Here is a 20,848-nt window from a genome sequence, read left to right on the forward strand (position 1 = left end):
TAGAATAAGGTAGCAGAAACAGACAGCCAAAGCAATGAAAGATCAGAACAAAAGAGTAGATCTGACAGCAGTCTGTAACGTCTCTTCAAAGGTGCTCTGAATGGCCCACTTAAACTTGCAGTGGCTCTCACTCTGCAATTATCCGCAAGATGTCTCCTGATATCTGACACCACAGCCCCCTGTACACAATCATGAAGGCATGAGCTTCAGGGGCTGTGGTGACAGAATGTTCCCACAACAACAGTTCACCAGGAATGAAGGTCCATTCTGATGTATATGGCATTCCAGTTTAATTATAATCGGATATTCTGGTTTATTAATGCCATAATTGACTAAGGGTAATAGATTACTTGATGGATTTACAGACCAGAAAAGTATACTCTCTAGGAGCAGACAGTAGAAAGCCATTAATGGGAGAGAAGGGTTGCAGAAATTTTCATTTGGCTTCTATGATATCAGGACAGAATTGAAACCTTTCACTTTCCTAGGACGATTCTCTAATGATGCACAGAAATCGAAGTAATTACAAACTACATTTTTCCAAGACAAATCGCTGAGTCTGTAAATTTAGAATTATTTGCATTCCCAAGAGACCCAGAAAATCTTAAGTGTCTTCCAGTTACTCACTGAAGGGGATGGGATGTATCATGGCTCAGAGATTTTACACACAGAGGAGTATACAGGTATAAGAACATGTGTAATGGGCTATCAACAAGGGAGGCCCATTACAGGTGAAATGACAGAGTTGGAAACATTGGAAAACAGGCTGGTGAGTTTGTGCTTTTGAAAAAAGAAGGTGAAGTCCAAGTTCAGTGGAGTAATATGTAATCTAGCATTTAAGACATTATGTTCATCTTTAAAACACACAGCCAACCATGCACAAATATGGGCATCAACATGTTCACACTATTTGTGTTCTGCTCTCTCTGCCTAAACCATCTCTTACTATTTTACCAATCTAATATTGACCTTCCCAGACTCTGAGCTGTTCCCTCACTTTCCTACCTATAATCTAACCCCATTCTTTAGACCTAATAATCAGCTACCTTTGAATTTTCCCTGTCTTCCTTATCTACATTTTAGATGCTTCCTTGACCACATTTATATCTTTGCCTTGGCTCTCAAGGCTGTTGCCCTCTACTAGGTCCCCTTAGCTCTGAGAAAGTTAGAGTGTTAGTCACTCAGTTGTGTCTAACTCTTTGCAACCGCCTGAACTATAACCCACCAGGCTCCTCTGTCCATGGAATTCCCCAGGCAAGAATACTGGAGTGGGTTGCCATTCCCTTCTCCAAGACATCTTCCCGACTCAGGGATCAAAGCCTGGTCTCCTGCATTGCAAGAAGACGTCTTTATTGTCTGAGCTACCAGGGAAGCTTTGGGAGCATGACTAAATACATGGTTGCAAAGTTCTCATATCAGAGAATGAGAGTCTTCTGTGGATTTTAATCCTGGTGACAAGAACTCCTTTTACATAGGTATTTAAAGTGAAAGTGAAAGTGATGTCGCTCAGTCATGTCCGACTCTTTGTGACCCCATGGACTGTAGCCTACCAGGCTCCTCTCTCCATGGGATTCTCCAGGCGAGAGTACTGGAGTGGGTTGCCATTTCCTTCTCCAGGGGATCTTCCCGACCCAGGGATCTAACCCGGGTCTCCCGCGTTCCAGGCAGATGCTTTAACCTCTGAGCCACCAGGGAAGCCCCACATACATGTATTTAGGAATATCATAATTTCTTCTTTCTAAATCATTGATAAAAATATACTGATATAAATTTTCCTTTACTTTGAATAGGTCAAGAAGATTTTTAGTGGAGTTGGATCCTTTTATTCATAGAAGTTCTTGGAAAATATGAACTAATACATTATTATATGAAAAACAGACAAGACTAACAAGTGGAAAAAAGACTGTAGGAAAAAATACTGAAAAGGAAATGCTCATAGCTTATTGAATTTAAATGTCTATCAGATTTATCAATTCACTCATCAAATACACAAAAGGACCATTCTAGGAAGTAGGGATACATCACAATGAACAACAACAACAAAAAAAATCTATGCTTTCTCACAGTTTACATTCCAGTAAACTATATAAATCATATAATTTATACTACAATGTCATTTACTAACAATATAATATACCCATTTTCAGTGTAAACTTTTGAGTTTTAAAAGATCCAAACTTCTGTAACCATCACCATAATCAAGGTATAGAATATTTCTATCACCACAAAACTTTTCATGTACCACCTTCCAGATAATTCTTCTACTCCAGGACATAGGCAACAGCTAATTTTTTTTTCAGTTAATTTGTCCTTTCTAGAGTTTTATATAAATGGAATCATATAGTATTGTTTTAGTATCAGGTTTTATTTGCTCAGGAGGATAATTCTGAGACTCACCATGAAGTTTTGTGAATAAGTCATTCCATGGTTAGCTCTTTCTATTGCTAAATACTATTATGCTGTATAAATATTCACAAATTATTTTTCCAATCACATACTGATAAACATTGGGTTGTCACCAGCTTGGGGAATATTCACAACAATAAACAAAACTGCTATGGTTATCACAGAACTCATGTTCCTTTTACAAATACTTTGTTACAGTATAAAGACAAAATAATTTGGGGGAGGGGTAGGTAATGGCTCAGATGAATAGAGAAAAAAAATTTTTAACTATAAAAACCCAATATATTACTTTTACTAAAGTTAAATGAAGATGTATCAATAGGGTACAATCCAAAAGAAAAGTTTCACATGTACTTAGACTTTAAATGTCTTATGTTTTTAGTTTTACAAAAAAATAATATTTGAGTACTAGGTATTTATCACTATAATAAGTACTGTAGTAGCATACCTTCTTCACTGTTCAAATTAACTCTTACAACAAACTATGAGATAGTCTCTATTTTATAGAATAGCCTCATAACAGTTGAACTATTTGCCCAAGGGTCTACAGCTAACAAACATTAAACCAGAATTCAAACCCAAGTTGGACTTTCACAAAGTCCATACTATAGTTTTTTAGTGTTTTTGACTTTAATGAAAGAAGAATCAGAAAAGACATTTAAAAAAATACTGATGCAAGAAAGAACTCTCCATTTTTTTAATATACTAAGAATAACAAGATTTAGCAAATCAAAAAACCTCAGTCTACAACAAAGATCATCTACTTCACTTCATTTTGAAAGCATTTCCCCTAAAGTCAGGAACAAGACAAGGGTGCCCACTTTCACCACTACTATTCAACATAGTTTTGGAAGTTTTGGCCACAGCAATCGGAGCAGAAAAAGAAATAAAAGGAGTCCAAATTGGAAAAGAAGAAGTAAAACTCTCACTGTTTGCAGATGACATGATCCTCTACACAGAAAACCCTAAAGATTCCACCCGAAGATTACTAGAGCTAATCAATGAATATATTAAAGTTGCAGGATATAAAATCAACACACAGAAATCCCTTGCATTCCTATACACTAATAATGAGAAAATAGAGAAATTAAGGAAACAATTCCATTCACCATTGCAACAAAAAGAATAAAATACTTAGGAATATATCTACCTAATGAAACTAAAGACCTACATATAGAAAACTATGAAACACTGGTGAAAGAAATCAAAGAGGACACTAATAGATGGAGAAATATATCGTGTTCATGGATCAGAAGAATCAATATAGTAAAAATGAGTATACAACCCAAAGCAATCTATAGATTCAATGCAATCCCTATCAAACTACCAATGGTATTTTTCACAGAACTAGAACAAATAATTTCACAATTTGTATGGAAATACAAAAAACCTCAAATAGCCAAATAAATCTTGAGAAAGAAGAATGGAACTGGAGGAATCAACCTGCCTGACTTCAGGCTTTACTACAAAGCCATAGTCATCAAGACACTATGGTACTGGCACAAAGACAGAAATATAGATCAATGGAACAAAATAGAAAGCCCAGAGATAAATCTACGCACCTATGGACACCTTATCTTTGACAAAGGAGGCAAGAATATACAATGGAGAAAAGACAATCTCTTTAACAAGTGGTGCTGGGAAAACTGGTCAACCACTTGGAAAAGAATGAAACTAGAACACTTTCTAACACCATACCCAAAAATAAACTCAAAATGGATTAAAGATCTGAATGTAAGACCAGAAACTATAAAACTCCGAGAGGAGAACATAGGCAAAACACTCTCTGACATACATCACAGCAGGATCCTCTATGACCCACCTCCCAGAATATCGGAAATAAAAGCAAAAATAAACAAATGGGACCTAATTAAACTTAAAAGCTTCTGCACAACAAAGGAAACTATAAGCAAGGTGAAAAGACAGCCTTCAGAATGGGAGAAAATAATAGCAACTGACAAACAACTAATCTCAAAAATATACAAGCAACTCCTACAGCTCAATTCCAGAAAAATAAATGACCCAATCAAAAAATGGGCCAAAGAACTAAACAGACATTCATCCAAAGAAGACATACAGATGGCTAACAAACACATGAAAAGATGCTCAACATCACTCATTATCAGAGAAATGCAAATCAAAACCACAATGAGGTACCATTTCATGCCAGTCAGAATGGCTGTGATCCAAAAGTCTACAAGCAATAAATACTGGAGAGGGTGTGGAGAAAAGGGAACCCTCTTACACTGTTGGTGGGAATGCAAACTAGTACAGCCACTATGGAGAACAGTATGGAGATTCCTTAAAAAACTGGAAATAGAACTGCCATACAACTTAGCAATCCCACTGCTGGGCATACACACTGAGGAAATCAGAATTGAAAGAGACACATGGACCCCAATATTCATCGCAGCACGGTTTATAATAGCCAGGACATGGAAGCGACCTAGATGTCCATCAGCAGATGAATGGATAAGAAAGCCATGGTACATATACACAATGGAGTATTATACAGCCATTAAAAAGAATACATTTGAATCAGTTCTAATGAGGTGGATGAAACTGGAGCTGATTATACAGAGTGAAGTAAGCCAGAAAGAAAAACACTAATACAGTATACTAACGCATATATATGGAATTTAGAAAGATGTAACGATAACCCTGTATGCGAGACAGCAAAAGAGACACAGATGTAGAGAACAGTCTTTTGGACTCTGTGGGAGAGGGAGAGGGTGGGATGATTTGGGAGAATGGCACTGAAACAGGTATAATATCATATATGAAATGAATTGCCAGTCCAGGTTCAATGCATGATACAGGATGCTTGAGGCTGGTGCACTGGGATGACCCAGAGGGATGGTATGGGGAGGGAGGTGGGAGGGGGGTTCAGGATGGGGAACACGTGTACACCCGTGGCAGATTCATGTTGAAGTATGGCAAAACCAATACAATATTGTAAAGTAATTAGCCTCCAATTAATATAAATAAATAATAATAAATAAAAGAACCCAATGAAACAGGTTCTACATCACTATTCAAACTTTCACTACCTGAAAGCAAATATTTAAATAATGACATGCCAAATATCTTACCCCAAATTCAATACTTAAATAGGAATTTTTTATGAATCTGAAGATGTATGCCAGCAAAAAAAGTACCCTGCACAAACATAGGCTGACAGTGAAGAGCAGTCTGCAGTATATCTCAGCTCTTAGCCTAATGTGATCACTACTGTTTGGTTTAGAGCACCTTACTGTAGTCAGCACATTCCCACTCCCTCCTACCCTTCCCATGCTCCTCAAGCTTAGCACTTCACTGGTCCCAGACTGTGCTTTTGCCAGGTGGCTAAGGATACAATCAACCCAGAAAATTTAGATATTTTTAGTACCTATAACATACTATTATACTATTTACTTACAATACAGAATAGGCTTTTTCAAATTAAAAAGTAATATTTGATATAGAACAGTATTATTGTCTACTGCACACAAACATATCAATGTTCTCAATAAATGCTTTTTTTTCCTTAATTAGGTAACTGGTGTTTTAAATACCTTACTGAAATTCTTGTGTGACTGTTATATAGCTGTTTAAAAGTGTTTTGGGAAATTGAGGTACAATTTTGCAGGGTTGGTTGTAATATTTTTTGTCACATAAAATAGCAAAACACACGTTGCTGCTACCCAAGTATTTGCTATCCAACATGTTTTTAGGAACAGATTAGATTTGAAAAGGGGAGTCTGTAAAATATACAACTATCAGAATAAACAACCTGAAAAACTTTTCTACATCTTCCTGCTTAAGAATGACTATTACAATTTATGTGGAATCTGGACATTTCCAGCTTGCATTAAAGCCCCCCATTATTTCCATCTTTAGAGCTCTCTCAGTACTCACTAAAACAATCTCATTTAGACTAGTCTGCCAGCTAAACAAATGTTATGTTTTCTATTTCTACTCAAAATGTCCTCATCTGCTTACTCTCCATCGATCTGTTCTCCAGTATTTCATTTAAGAGATAGTTTAACATGATTTTTTTCCTTCATTCAATAATTCTTTTCATCTACAATATGTTAGGGATTTAAATTCAATAAGATGTAATCCCTCAAGAATGGCATGGTTTGGCAGAAACAGACAATTATAATATAGTATGATAAATGCCATGATTGAGGTATGCATAGATAACTAGGAGAAGAATCTCACTGATGACGGAGTCAGCTGCATGAAGAGAAAGGGAGCACTGTAGGGAAAAGACTAGTTTATGCAGAGGGACATAGGTAGCGGCTGAGGGGACAGTTCAATATGACTAAAGTCCTGAATGCATGTAGAAGAATTATGATATGTGCAGTTAGAATAGTAAAGGGTCAGATTGTAACAGTTTTGCATATCAAGATAAGAAGTATTAAGGCCCATCTCACTCCGTATATCCCTGGAGAAGGAAATGGCACCCAACTCAAGTATTCTTGCTTGGAAAAATCCCATGGACAGAGAAGCCTGGTGGGCTACAGTCCATGGGGTCACAAAAGAGTCAGACATGACTTAGCGACTACACAACAACACTCTGTATATCCCCATATTTCACACACACCCTGTTTTCAGCCTTCATAGATTAATGTCATTCATTCATTCAGCAAATGTTAGACGGAATACCATATATTTTTCTCTAATTGTTTCTTCTACATAACTTGTGTCTCCAAAGGCAAATAAAAAATAAACTTCTTTTTTCTTAACCTTCTGAAGCCCTAAGGCAACTAGTGTAATGCTAAGCATACAATATTCACTTCTATAAATGCTTCTTAAATTAAAATATTAATAACCTAATTATTATCAGGTTATTTAAAATCATTAAGCTAGCTTTTATATTGGAAATAATCCTAAATTAACAAAAAGTAAATATCATATGCAGATAATTATAGGGAACTTTCCTTTAGGGAACAAAAAAAACTGGATAAAAGCTTATCTTTGCCTTTCATTTTAGACACATTCACAGGATCCTATTTTTTCCCATCGATCTATTCTTCAATCTACCACCAGCCTGCTATCTTCAACCCAATCCATCAGAAATGCTTTACTAAAGCAACCACTGATCTCAAAATTCTGCAAAGTTCAGGGGACCATTTTCAGTTCTTATCTTTGTTAACTTATCCAAAGTATATAAGACAGGTGGCAGCTACTTTCTTGAAACACAATCCTCATCTGGCTCCTGTGAGATCACTCCTCCATATTTCGTCCCTACCATTTTTAATCCTCCTAGTTCCTTTCTTAAATCCCTTTTCCTCCATTTGTCCATTAAATGCTATCAATCAATCCTCACCTTTTATGGATTATATAACTAACCCAAAGACTAATTCCTAAATCTCCAGTCCAAATTTTTCTAAATTTTCTACTATCTTCAAAACATTTCTACCTATATAACAAATAGATGCATAAAAGAATGTGATCCCCCAGTATTATGTACACACACACACACACACAGTGTAGTAAGCTTTCTTTCTATATTTTCTCTCTGTACAACGCCATTTATCCAGCATTTTAAATGAGAAATCTATGTCATCCTCAACTTTGCCAGTCATCTTCCCATATCAAATTAACCACCAGATAAAAATCAATGCTAACAGCCAGGTATATATCACTACCCTCTCATTTCACTATCTCAACACAGCCATCCACCATGTGAATCACTACATATCACCTCATGACTTCTCCTGTCCTCCCTTTCCCCACATTCCATCCATTTGATTCACAGCTTACTGTCCTATTTTCCTGAAATTACAAAACTGTTCATGAATCTTCCATTTAAAATATACTAGTTCATTATCACCCAGATAAAAACTGCTTTGCTTGAAACTTCATGGCTTTGCACATCCTCTTTACGTATAATGTTCTACTCCATTTGACAAACACCTACTCTTTACTCAAAACACAAACACATTTTAGAATTCTTTCCTGACTTGTGTCATTCCCCAAGCAGAATCAACGACTTTCTCTTCTCAAGTCTCACTGTACCTTATTTGGATATCATTTTATAATTCTTTATATATTTGTATCATCCATCAATGTGTAAGTCCTTTGATTCAGAAAACTTTGTACTATTCATCATCTTTCTAGCCACAGCACGGTATTATTAAATGCCAAACACTGTATTAAGCAGTGTGTGTGTGTATGATCACATTTCACTGAATTTTCACAATGACGTCTTTATAGATATTATTATTCATACTTTAGAGATTTAGATGGAGAAGAAAATAGCAACCCACTCCAGTATTCTTGCCTGGAGAATCCCAGGGACGGCGGAGCCTGGTGGGCTGCCGTCTATGGGGTCCCACAGAGTCGGACACGACTGAAGTGACTTAGCATTAGCAATAGCATTAGAGATTTAGAAGGAAAAGTATATAGGCTTAGAATGGCAAAGTAAGTTGCCCAAGCTCACACAACTAGTTGTAATGGAGCAAGAAATTGCAGTGTGATTCTAAAACCTGAACTCTTTACCACTAAAATACAAATAAATCTAAGAATGCTTTATTTATTTTACATAGTTCTTACATTTTTACCACAAATATGACTTCAGTATATATAAAACTCACTAATAATAGTACAAACTATTATACAATTACACTTGAAGAAAGATGCTCTTTTAAAAGATACTGAATCACTGTTTAAGCAATAGGAAAAAAAAATGTTTCCAACTTCAACTTCACTGCTTTTCTCACACAATTTTCTCAGTTCATATTTTAATGATTCTCTTTTCCTCCAACCTTTCTTGACATCTTTTCTTTCTCTTTGAAATCCATAACTTAAAACTTAGAAAAGATATCTTAAAAAATAAGAAAAGTGATCACTCAGATTTCTAGATACAGCAACCATAATTCAAACAATTAATTTGTGTTTGGGGAGAAAATAATTTTCTGCAAATCTTCCTAAATGTTTATCCTCAAAGTTCATTTCTTTCAAGATAACCACTACATACTGCTAGCTGCAATAAATTACCAAGTATCTGTTATAATGTCCACTAATCAGGTAGTTTAATAAATATTAAAGGCTAGCAATGAAAAATGAAAAGGTGAAATTTTGGGTCAGAAATATGGAACCATTCACCCTAAAAGAAAATCACTAGAATTATTGTAATGATGGACTTCAAAAGTAGTCACAAAAGGCTACATATTATTTCTGCTGCTTATGTCGTTATTAATCTTTTTAGCATATTTTTACTTATTTCAAACTACAACTTTCTACTTGAAGATTTCTATTTAATATCTTAGGTAGATGTTTCTACCTAATATTTACTTCAGACAAGTATATTATTTTTAGGTATATTCTAATCTATAGGAAAACCAAGTTTATTAATTACAACTTTAAAATAACTTTAAAATTCTAACAGTTTTCATAAATTTATATATTGATAGATAAATGAAATGAAAAATCTATAACTCAGTCTGCAACTAGAATTTAAATAACATTTTAAAATATATGGTTCCAAGTTATTTCTATCTGACAGAACTTTCAAACAAATAAAACTTCCAATTTAGGTTTGCTCAGGGTAACTACAAGGCAAATTTTCATACCACATAATTTTTAACCATTTATTTTAATGAATATGGGAAATTAACAAATAAACAAGGTTTTCTGTCAATAAAGACTCAAACTATTGGCGCCACCTAGTGAAATTTTGAAAAAAGAAATGGCCACCCATTCCAGTATTCTTGCCTGGAAAATCCCATGGACAGAGGAGCCTAGTAGGCTATAGTCCATGGTGTTGCAAAGAGTCGGACACGACTGAGTGACTTCATTTCAGTGAAATTTTACTCAGATTTTTAACTGATCAGGAGCTATTTACAGAAATTTCTTAAGTCTTTTATTACCAAGTCAAAGAATCTCAATAGAAATAACTTAAGTATTTATATATATTAAAGACTTCGTTAATATTAAAGAGAATACTAACAAGAATTTTCATTGCCAAAGGCAAGACATATTCCTGTGGAAAACATTCAGGTTGAATAAAAGTTAATATTTGGATTTCTTTTCTTTTCTTTTCTCATGTATATATCAGCTATCAGTTCAGTTCAGTTCAGTTGCTCAGTCGTGTCCAACTCTTTGTGACTCCATGAATCGTAGCGTGCCTGGCCTCCCTGTCCATCACCAACTCCCAGAGTTCACCCAGACTCACGTCCATCGAGTCAGTGATGCCATCCAGCCATCTCATCCTCTGTCGTCCCCTTCTCCTCCTGCCCCCAATCCCTCCCAGCATACTGAGATATAATTTTGTGCATTATATCTTATATAATTTATCCATTAAAATGTACAACTCAGGTGTTTTTAGGGTATTCACAGAATTAAAAAACCATTAGAGATATATTTGTATTTCTTAACAGAATTTATCAGTAGAGTCAAATGCCAGAATAAATTCAAAAGATATATTGTAATAATATTGTGCATACAACCGAATTAAATAGATTCCAAGGATATAATAAACAAAAATCACAATCATTCATATTATCATATTTATATTTGAGTTATGAATATTCATGTTATATTCATGTTATATTCATATTATTGGGTTTCCCAGGTGGCTTAGTGGTAAAGAATCCCCCTACCAATGCAGGAGATGGGGGTTCGATCACTGGGTCAAGAAGATCCCTTGCAGAAGGAAATGGCAACCCACTCTAGTATTCTTACCTGGGAAATCCCATGGACAGAGGAGGGCTACAGTCTATGGGGTCACAAAAGAGTGTGACATGACTTAGCGACCAAACAACAACAATTCATATTATTATATATTGTATTTTGCTGTACCATCAGAAAATATTTACATCCAAAGACATTAGAGCATTTACTTGCCTAATTATTTTATTGCTTTAAAATTTATCCATCTAAGGCAATATTATAAATGGGAAGCAAGAGAAAACCTTAGAATTCTTTCTCTAAATTCATATTTTAAAATAAAACTGCAGGTACGGGGAGGGAGGAGGGAGGAGGGTTCAGGATGGGGAACACATGTATACCTGTAGCAGATTCATGTTGATATAAGGCAAAAACCAATACAATATTGTAAAGTTAAAAAATAAAATAAAATAAAACTGCACATTTTTCAAATTTGTAATCATTCATTCAAAAAACATTATGTATCTTACTCCACTAACTATAGGAATACAAAAAAAAAGAAAGTACAATGAAAGATCCCTGTTCTCTAAGAATAATGGTTTAAATGGGGACATAAGATAAATACATTTTCAAAAAGATTTCATATACAAGAAATAAGTTATTTCTTGTATATGTTATTCAAATTAATCATAAATTGAGAGAAAAACAAATCAAATTAACAGAACTCCTAAAAGTCAGTAACAAAAAGACAATAAAAATTTTAAATGGGATAAGTCTAGTTAGACATTACTCTAAGGAAGATATACAAGTGACCAATATGTGTATGAAAAGATACTCAATATCATTAATGTTTTAGTCAGTTCAGTCGCTCAGTCGTGTCCAACTCTTTGCAACCCCATGAATCGCAGCACACCAGGCCTCCCTGTCCATCACCATTAATGTTTAGGAAATGTAAATCAAAAATGCAAAAATATATCACTTCACATCCACTAGAATGGCCATAATCAAAAAGAAAAACTATAGCAAGTGCTGCAATGGTGGAAAGAAATTAGAACCTTCATATTTTAGTGGTCACAATATAAAATAGTGCACCTGTTTGTACCACAAAAAGTTAGAATTACAGTATTACAAAGCAATTCTACACCTACCCAAAAGAATTGAAAACATATGTCCATACAAGACTCATACACAAATGTTCATGGCTTTTTTCTTATGCTTTCACTTAGCATATTGCTATACTTACTACTTTTATTCTTAACCAAAAAGTGATTATGACCCAAATGTGTGTATACTAATGAATGGATAAACAAAATGTGGTATTTCCATACAATGTAATATTATTCAGCCATGAAAAGAAATAAAACATTGATACATGCTACATCCTAGAAAACACTATGCCAAATGAAAGAAGTCAATAAAAGACAAATGTGTATGATTCCATACGTATGAAATGTCCAGAGAAACAAATCTACAGAGCCAGAAAATAAATTATTGATTGCCTAGAGCTAAGAGGATTGGAGGGGGATGGAAATGATTAGGGTGAATTAAAATATTCTAGAATTGATTGTGGTGACAGTTGTACAACTCTGAGAACATACTAAACCATGAAATTATATACTTTAAATAATTATATTACACATGAATTATATCTGAATAAAGCTATTTTTTCCAACAAAGCAAACCTCTAAATTAAAAAGAAGTAAATTTTGAGGTTGGGTCAAGACAGTGGAGTACAAAAATCTTGAGCTTACCTCCTCTCATGAGAACACCAAATCACAACTATCTTCAGAACAACCATCAAGGAAAAAGCCTGGGAAGATCTTCCACAACTAATGTCATAAAGAAGGAACCATGAGACAAGGTGGACTCCAGAGAAAAAGCAGTAATTCTGTAAGTGCCTGAGCCAGAGCTTCCTGCTAGTCCTGGAGAGCCTCCCCTGGAGCTGCTGCTGCTGCTGCTAAGTCATGTCAGTTGTGTCCGACTCTGTGTGACCCCATAGACAGAAGCCCACCAGGCTCCTCTGTCCCTGGGGTTCTCCAGGCAAGAACACTGGAGTGGGTTGCCATTTCCTTCTCCAATGCATGAAAGTGAAAAGTGAAAGTGAAGTCGTTCAGTCGTGTCCGACTCTTAGCGGCCCCACAGACTGCAGCCCACCAGGCTCCTCCGTCCAGATCCCACACCCAACTGTGTGAAGAACCCCCCACAAACACACAAATAGTCTGAAACAAGCTCTGAGATCCCTGGGCCCTACTGCCAGACTCCAGGAACACTTCTGCCTGCCAAGAGTCTGACACTAACCCCAGGAACAGGCATCACCCACCAGTGGGCAGGCAACAGTCCCAGAGTCTTCAGAACCGTACACTGCCCACCACTGAGGCAGTACTAGCCCCAGGGTCCCCTAGGGTCCTGAATCTAACCACCTGGTGACCAGACTCCACTAAACAACAGCCAGTAGCTCCCACACAAGGTGGGGCGTGGCAACCCACTGGACGAGGGGCCAGCAAAGCCTACCCGAACACTTACAAATAAGGACACACCAGCCCTCATATGAGGAACCCCTCCAGCATATAGCTTGGGTGATAAGAGGAGACTGTGCTGCTAAGACACATAAGACATCCCCTACAGAAGGTCACTTCTACAAGGTTGAGAAACATAACTAATGTACATAAAAATACATAGAAAATAAATTGAAAAACTAATACATAAAAATAAAATTGCAACCTAGACAAAATGAGGCAGTGATGAATATGTTCCAGGGAAAGGAACAAGATAAAATTCCAGAAGAAGAACTAAGTAAAGTGGAAATAGGCAATCTACCAAGAAAGACTACAGAGTAATGATTGCAGAGATGACCAAAGAATTTGAGAAAACAGGTACACAGTGTTTAACAAAGAGTTGGAAAATATAAGAACAATCAGAGATGAAGAACACAATAACTGAAATGAAAAATACACTAAAAGGAATTAAGAGGAGACTAAATGATACAGAGAAATGGATCGGACAGAATAATAGAAATCACTGCCACTGAAAAGGAGAAAGAAAAAAAGAATGAAAAGAAATGAGGGTGGTTTAAAAGACCTCTGGGACAACATCAAACACATTAATATTTGCATTATAGGGGTCCTAGAAGAATGAGAGAGAGAGAAAGGGCCTGAGAAACTACTGAAGACATGATAACTGAAAACTTCCCTAACCTGGGAAAGAAAACAGACATCAAAGTCCAGGAAGCACCAAGAGTCCCATACAGGATTAACTCAAAGAGGAACAGGCCAAGGCAGATTGCAATTAAAATGGCAAAAATTAAAGATAAAGAGAAAATATTTAAAGCAGTAATATCAGCCACAAAGCAAGCCTTGGTAAATTTAAGAAAACTGAAATCAAATCAGGCATCTTTTGTGACCACAACACCATGAGATTAGAAATCAACTATATGGCACCCCACTCCAGTACTTTTGCCTGGAAAATCCCATGGATGGAGGAGCCTGGTAGGCTGCAGTCCATGGGGTCGCTAAGAGTCAGACATGACTGAGCGACTTCACTTTCACTTTTCACTTTCATGCATTGGAGAAGGAAATGGCAACCCACTCCAGTGTTCTTGCCTGGAGAATCCCAGGGACGGCGGAGCCTGGTGGGCTGCCTGCCGTCTATGGGGTTGCACAGTCGGACACGACTGAAGCGACTTAGCAGCAGCATAAGAAAAAAACTATAAAGAGCACAAACAGTATGTTATGAGTCACCAATGGATCAATGAAGAGATTAAAGAGGAAATTTCTTAAAATACCTAGGAGAAAGAAATGGCAACCCACTCCAGTGTTCTTGGGGAGAATCCCAGGGACAGGGGAGCCTAGTGGGCTGCTGTCTATGGGGTCGCACAGAGTCGGACACAACTGAAGTGACTTAGCAGCAGCAGCAGCAGCAGAGACAAATGAAAACGAAAATAACGACAATCCAAAACCTATGGGATGCAGCCAAAGCAGGTCTAACAGGGAAGCTTACAGTGATACAAGCTTAGAAACAAGAAAAATCTCAAATAAACAATACCAAGAGAAACAAGAACAAAACACAAAGTTAGTAGAAGCCAGCTGATAGAACTGCCTCTATTTCATGTTACTATGCCTCCCTTGGAGAAGGACCTGCCACAGCCTCGGCTACTCACCACTCAGGGCTGGATCCGCCACCCACCATGCACAGCCAAGACCCTGGCTCTGTGCCAGTTCTCTGTGTGGCCTCATCTCAGACACTGGCAGCACCACTGCAGCAGGGATGTGCCTATACCAGACCAGCTCCAAGAGAACACCCACTCCCTTTCCCAGGGGATCTTTTTCTAGGCACAGAGACAAAAATGCATGGGGAAAATCACCTTTCTCATGTGATTTTCTTCTTCTGTCTTAATAATTGAACTTTTACTTTAGATTAAGTATTCTATATGTCTTTCATAACTTAGCTATGGACTGAGGGATGACGTCATGCAGGCAAAATGCCTTCTACAATTTTCTACGTGACCATCCTTAGTTTTGAAGCTCCTTGAGGCCTCCGTGGCTTCTTCATTGCAGAGCTTTCCCAGAGCTATTTTCATCAGGATATAGTTGTTTATTGAGTGTTAGTATTTTATGGGGAATAAAGAATGTTGGGACTCCTAGTTCACCATCTTGCTGATATCATTGCCAGAAAATATTTTATGTTTAAAAAACTTGTTTCCTGACTTCCAGTCTCCAGTCCCACATGTAAGAAACTTTAATGTTGACACTCTTCCCTGACAACAAGTAAAAACCTGAACAGCATGAAAAATCAAACTCTTATTGAATCCATGAGAGAGCAGAGAACCCAGGGCAAAATGGCTGCCCCCTAGACTGGAGAGACAGACAAGCCAACGCAAGAAGTCCCAGCTTACCAGAGCAGAAACTTACACGTAGAAACCACTGTGGGAACCACTGCCAAGGCAGGAAAATCTGAACTATATTTGATGTATTGCTGGAGGCTCCATGCAGACAAGTCTGAAAGTTAAAAACTCCAGGGTCTCAGTCATAGAGGAGGACCCCACAATTTTCATCTACTCCAGGAGCTCAACTTAGATTCTCACAGTAAATACTGGAGTAAAATCCCCTTAAGTTTCTGGCAGAGACAGAGAGAAAGGAATCATTTTGAAATATACCAGAACACTCTGTTTATCTCAACAAAGCCTGCTCTCAGGAAAATATCATTAACCACAGTCTAAACTGCTGCATTATTATTCACATCTAGTAAACTTGGTATAAGAAAAAAAATCCAGTCTTGCCCTCCACACAAAATAAAGAAATTACCCAACTCCAGGCCCCACTAGCCATTCTATTTCAGCTAAGGAGAGAGAAAAACACTGAGAAACATTTGTGAAGTTCACAGTCCAGAGACACGGGCTCACTAAAAGACTAAGACCTAGTCATAGCATTGTAGAACACTCCTCCTTCCCCAGACTACATTACGAAAGGCATATTTTCATCAGTTTCTTTACCTGATAAATCATGTCAAGTGCTAGAGATTTAATGCTTTTGTCCCTGAAAGATACACATTTAAACCTACTCTTCCAATGTGATGGTATTTGAAGGCAGTGCCTCTGGGAAGTGATTCACTCATGAGGGTAGAGCTCTCATGAATGAAATTAGTGCCTTTATTAAAAAAAAAAAATCCCAGACAGTTCCCTTGTTCCTGCCACTATGCAAAAACACAACAAAAAGATGTCTATGAGTAGGACACAGACCCTCAATAGGCAATGAATTTGCTGGCACCTTCATCTTAGACTTCTCAGCCTCATGGAACTATAAGAAATACATTTCTGTTGCCTATAAGACATGCATCTATGGCATTCTTCTATAGCAACCCAAGCTAACTAATATATCCAGTTATCAAGAAAAAATGACACCAAATATTAGAAAACAAAAACTCCTTTAGAAGAGGTAGTAAGCAACACAACTGGGAACCGGGCACTGCAGAGATGGTGGAATCAATCAGATTGGGAATTTAAAATATGTATGATTAATAAGCTAATTTATCCATTACAGGAAAAAAATGACAGAATATAAGAATAGATAAGCAATGGAAGAAGGGAGATTAAATCCTAAAAGAAAAAGAAAAATTTAAAAATAAATGTCAGAGACCAGAAACAAGAATACAAGTGAAAAATGCCTTTGTAGGTTTATCAGTAAACTGGAGAAACCTGAAAAAACAATCTCTAGCCTTGAGGATATATCAATAGAAACCTCCAAAACTAAGTAGCAAAGAGAACAAAAACTGGAAAAAAAAATCAAAACAGACTATCCAAACACCGGTAGACACCTCCAAAGGTTTTATATATGTGTCATGATAGTACTGGGCTTTCCAGGTGACTCAGTGGTAAAGAATCCATCTGCCAAACAGGAGACGTGGGTTAGATTCCTGGGTCAGGAAGATCCCACTGGAGAAGGAAACGGCAACCCACTCCAGTAACCTTGCCTGGAGAATTCCATGGACAGAGGAGCCTGGTGGGCTACAGTCCATGGGACTGCAAAAGAGTCAGACATGTCTTAGTGACTAAACAACAATAATAACTGGTAATACTAGAAGAAGAAGAAAGAGAAAAAGGAACATAAGAAACATGCGAAAAAGTAATGACCAAGAATTTCCCCAAATTAATGTTGGACATCAAACCACAGATCTAGAAAGCTCAGAGAACACCAATGTCCCCGAAACAAGGATAACTGTTGAAAAAACTACACCTAGGTATTTTGTCTTCAAAATACAGAATTAGATAAAGAAAAAGTCCTGGAAGAAGCCAGAGGAAAAAAACACCTTACATAAAGGGGAACAAAAATTACACTTGACTTCTCCAAAGAAACTTTGCAAGCAAGAAGAGAGTAGCGTGAAATAAAGTGTTGAAAGAAAAAAAAAAATCTAGAATTCTGTACCCTATGAAATTATCCTTTAAAAGTGAAAGAGAAATACTTTCTTAGACAAACAAAAATTGATGAAATTTGTTGCTAGTAGACTTGCCTTACAAGAAATGCTATGTTTCTTAAAAAGAAGGAAAGTAATAGAGGTCCAAAATCTGAATCTGCATAAAGGAAGAGAATTGAAGCATGCATAAGTAAAGGTAAAACAAAAAGTTTTATTTTTCTTATTCTTTATGGGTCTAACAGAGCCATTATTATTTTTCTCAAATAATTATTTTGCTCAAAATAATAGCAACAATGTATTCAATTATGTATGTGTGTGTATATATATATATATATATATATATACACACACACACACATGCATATGTTTCTGTATGCTTAAATACAAGTGAAATGTATGACAACAATAATGCAAGCAATGGAAAGGAAAAACCAGAATTTTTTTTTCAATTATAAGGTACTCACACTACCCATGAAGTAGTGCAGTATTATTTAAAAGTTGACTAGAATTAGTTATAAACTAGAACTAACACTTAAAAAGTCAAAAACGAAGTAAAGCTATATTCTAAGAAAGGACAGAAAAGGAATCATACAAAATACTCAATTAAAGCCACAAAAGGCAGGGGGAAAAATGTACAACAAAAATATCAATAAAGTGGGAGCTCCTTGATGGCCTAGTGGGTAGGATTCTGGGTTTTCACAACCATGGCCTAGGTTCCTGAGATCTTACAAGCTGTGCAACATAGGCAAAAAAAAAAAGAATAAGGGCAAACAGAAAACAGAAGTGTATACTAATTCCACTATATCAATAATCATTCATGTCAACTATCTAAATGCACTAATTAAAAGCCAGATTTTCAGAGTGGATCAAAGATATCACTATACTTGTATAGTAAGCCTTGTCTACAAAAATCCCACTTTAAATATAAAGGCATATAAATGTAAAGTAAATGGATAAAGGACAATATACCACAATACTACTAATACAAAATACTAATCAAAAGAAAGCAAGAGTGAAAGTGTTAGTTGTTCAGTTGTGTCCAACTCTTTGCGACCCCATGGACCGTAGCCCACCAGGCTCCTCTGTCCATGGAATTTTCCATTCAAGAATACTGGTGTGGGTAGCCATTTTCTTCTCTGGGGGATCTTCCCAACCTAGGGATCAAACCCAGGTCTACCTGCACTGCAGGCAGATTCATTACCATCTGAGCCACCAGAGAAAGCTCTTTATTCAGAAAGAGTATACTTCAAAGCAAAGATAATTATCAGGGATAAAGAAGGTCATTACATAATGGTAAAGGGGTCAGTTCTCTAAAAAGACGTAATGATCATTAAGGTGTAGGCACCTAACAACAGAGCATCAACTAAATGAGGCAAAAACTGATAGAATTGCAAGGAGAAATAAATGAATTCCCTATCACAGTTGGAGACTGCACCCTCTCTCAGAAGTGGACAGACCAGTGGGCATAAAATCCATAAGGACATGCTTGAACTCAGTAACACCATCAGTCAACTAGATGTAGTTGACACCTACATGCTACTTCATCCAACAACAGCAGAATACATTCTTCTCAAGCTCACACAGAACATTTACCAAGATAGACCACGTTTTGAGTCATAAACACACTTTCACAAATTTAACAGACTAGAAATTATACGACATCTGCTCCCAGACCATGTAGAACTAAGTTAGAAACCAAAAACAGAAAGATCAATGGAAACTCACAAAATACATGGAGATTAAGCATCACAATTCTGAATAACACATGGGTCAAAGAAGAAATCCCAAGAGAAATTTTAAAATATTTTGAACTAAATGAAAATGAATACAGAAACAATCAAAAGTTGTGAGATACAGGATAAACAGCTCTTTCAGGAAAATTTATACCACTGAAAACACATATGAGCATCTAAGTTACCAGCTTAGGAAAAAATTTTAAAAGAGCAAATACAAAATAAAATATTAAATACCAAAATAATACCCAAGAAAAGAAATTAAGAATTAATTATAATTAAGAATTAGAGAAAAAAATCAATGAAAATTTATAAACCTCTCACCTGGCAAACTAAGAAAAATGAGAGAGGACATAAATCACTAATATTAGAAATGAAGGGGGAGACATAAGTATAGACCCCATATACATTAGAAGAATAAAGGAGTGTTATGAACAACTCTATGCCCATAAATTTGATAACCTAGATGAAATAAACCACTTCCTTAAAAGGTTCAGCTGCCAAATTCTCATAAGAAGCAACAGATAAACTGAATAGGTCTAAATCTATTAAAGAAATCAAGACAGCCTTCCAAAACTAAAAGTACCAGACCCAGATGGGTTCACTGGTAAATTCTACCAAACATTTAGGGGGAAAAATTATACCAATTCTCTACAGTATCTTTCAGAGGACACAAGTAGAAGGAATACTTCTTAACTCATTGTATGAGGTCAGCATTACCTTAATACTAAAACCAGACAAACACATTATAATATAACAGACCAATCTCTCTCATGATTCTAAATTAACACTTCTTTTATCTTGTTTGAGATTTATAATTATTATTCTATGAAAACAACTGCATTATATTTCCCTGTTAATATATCTTTTTATAATAACTCTATAAGCAATATTTTTCACTGCTGATCAATATTCAGGGGAAAACCAAGTAAATCAAGTGCAGAGAAAATTCTTATTGAAATACTCACTGATTTCTCAATTGAGAATCATTTATCCTTACTCTAAATGGATCCACTTTGAAATGTTTATCCTAAAACCTTCAAGTTTTTAAGTTTAAATATAAACTTTAAAAAAATCCAAGGTTTCTGTGACTACAAAAAATCCAAGGTTTTTATCACTACAAGTTCCAAATGATTAAACTGAAGCATAGCTACAAAAAAAAAAATTTAATGGCATTTAGAGTTTTATATTAATAAATATAATCT

General features: G+C 36.2%; 1 protein-coding gene across 23 annotated transcripts in view; it reads right to left on the reverse strand.

Annotated features, from left to right (window-relative positions):
- Nucleotides 1-20,848, reverse strand: part of STPG2 (sperm tail PG-rich repeat containing 2) — a 630,294-nt gene that overhangs the window by 567,503 nt on the left and 41,943 nt on the right. The window lies entirely within an intron of this gene.

Source organism: Bos grunniens, chromosome 6, assembly GCF_055505025.1.
Source record: "Bos grunniens cultivar Pamir isolate PY7600 chromosome 6, Bosgru_T2T1.0, whole genome shotgun sequence".
NCBI classification, from domain to species: domain Eukaryota; kingdom Metazoa; phylum Chordata; class Mammalia; order Artiodactyla; family Bovidae; genus Bos; species Bos grunniens.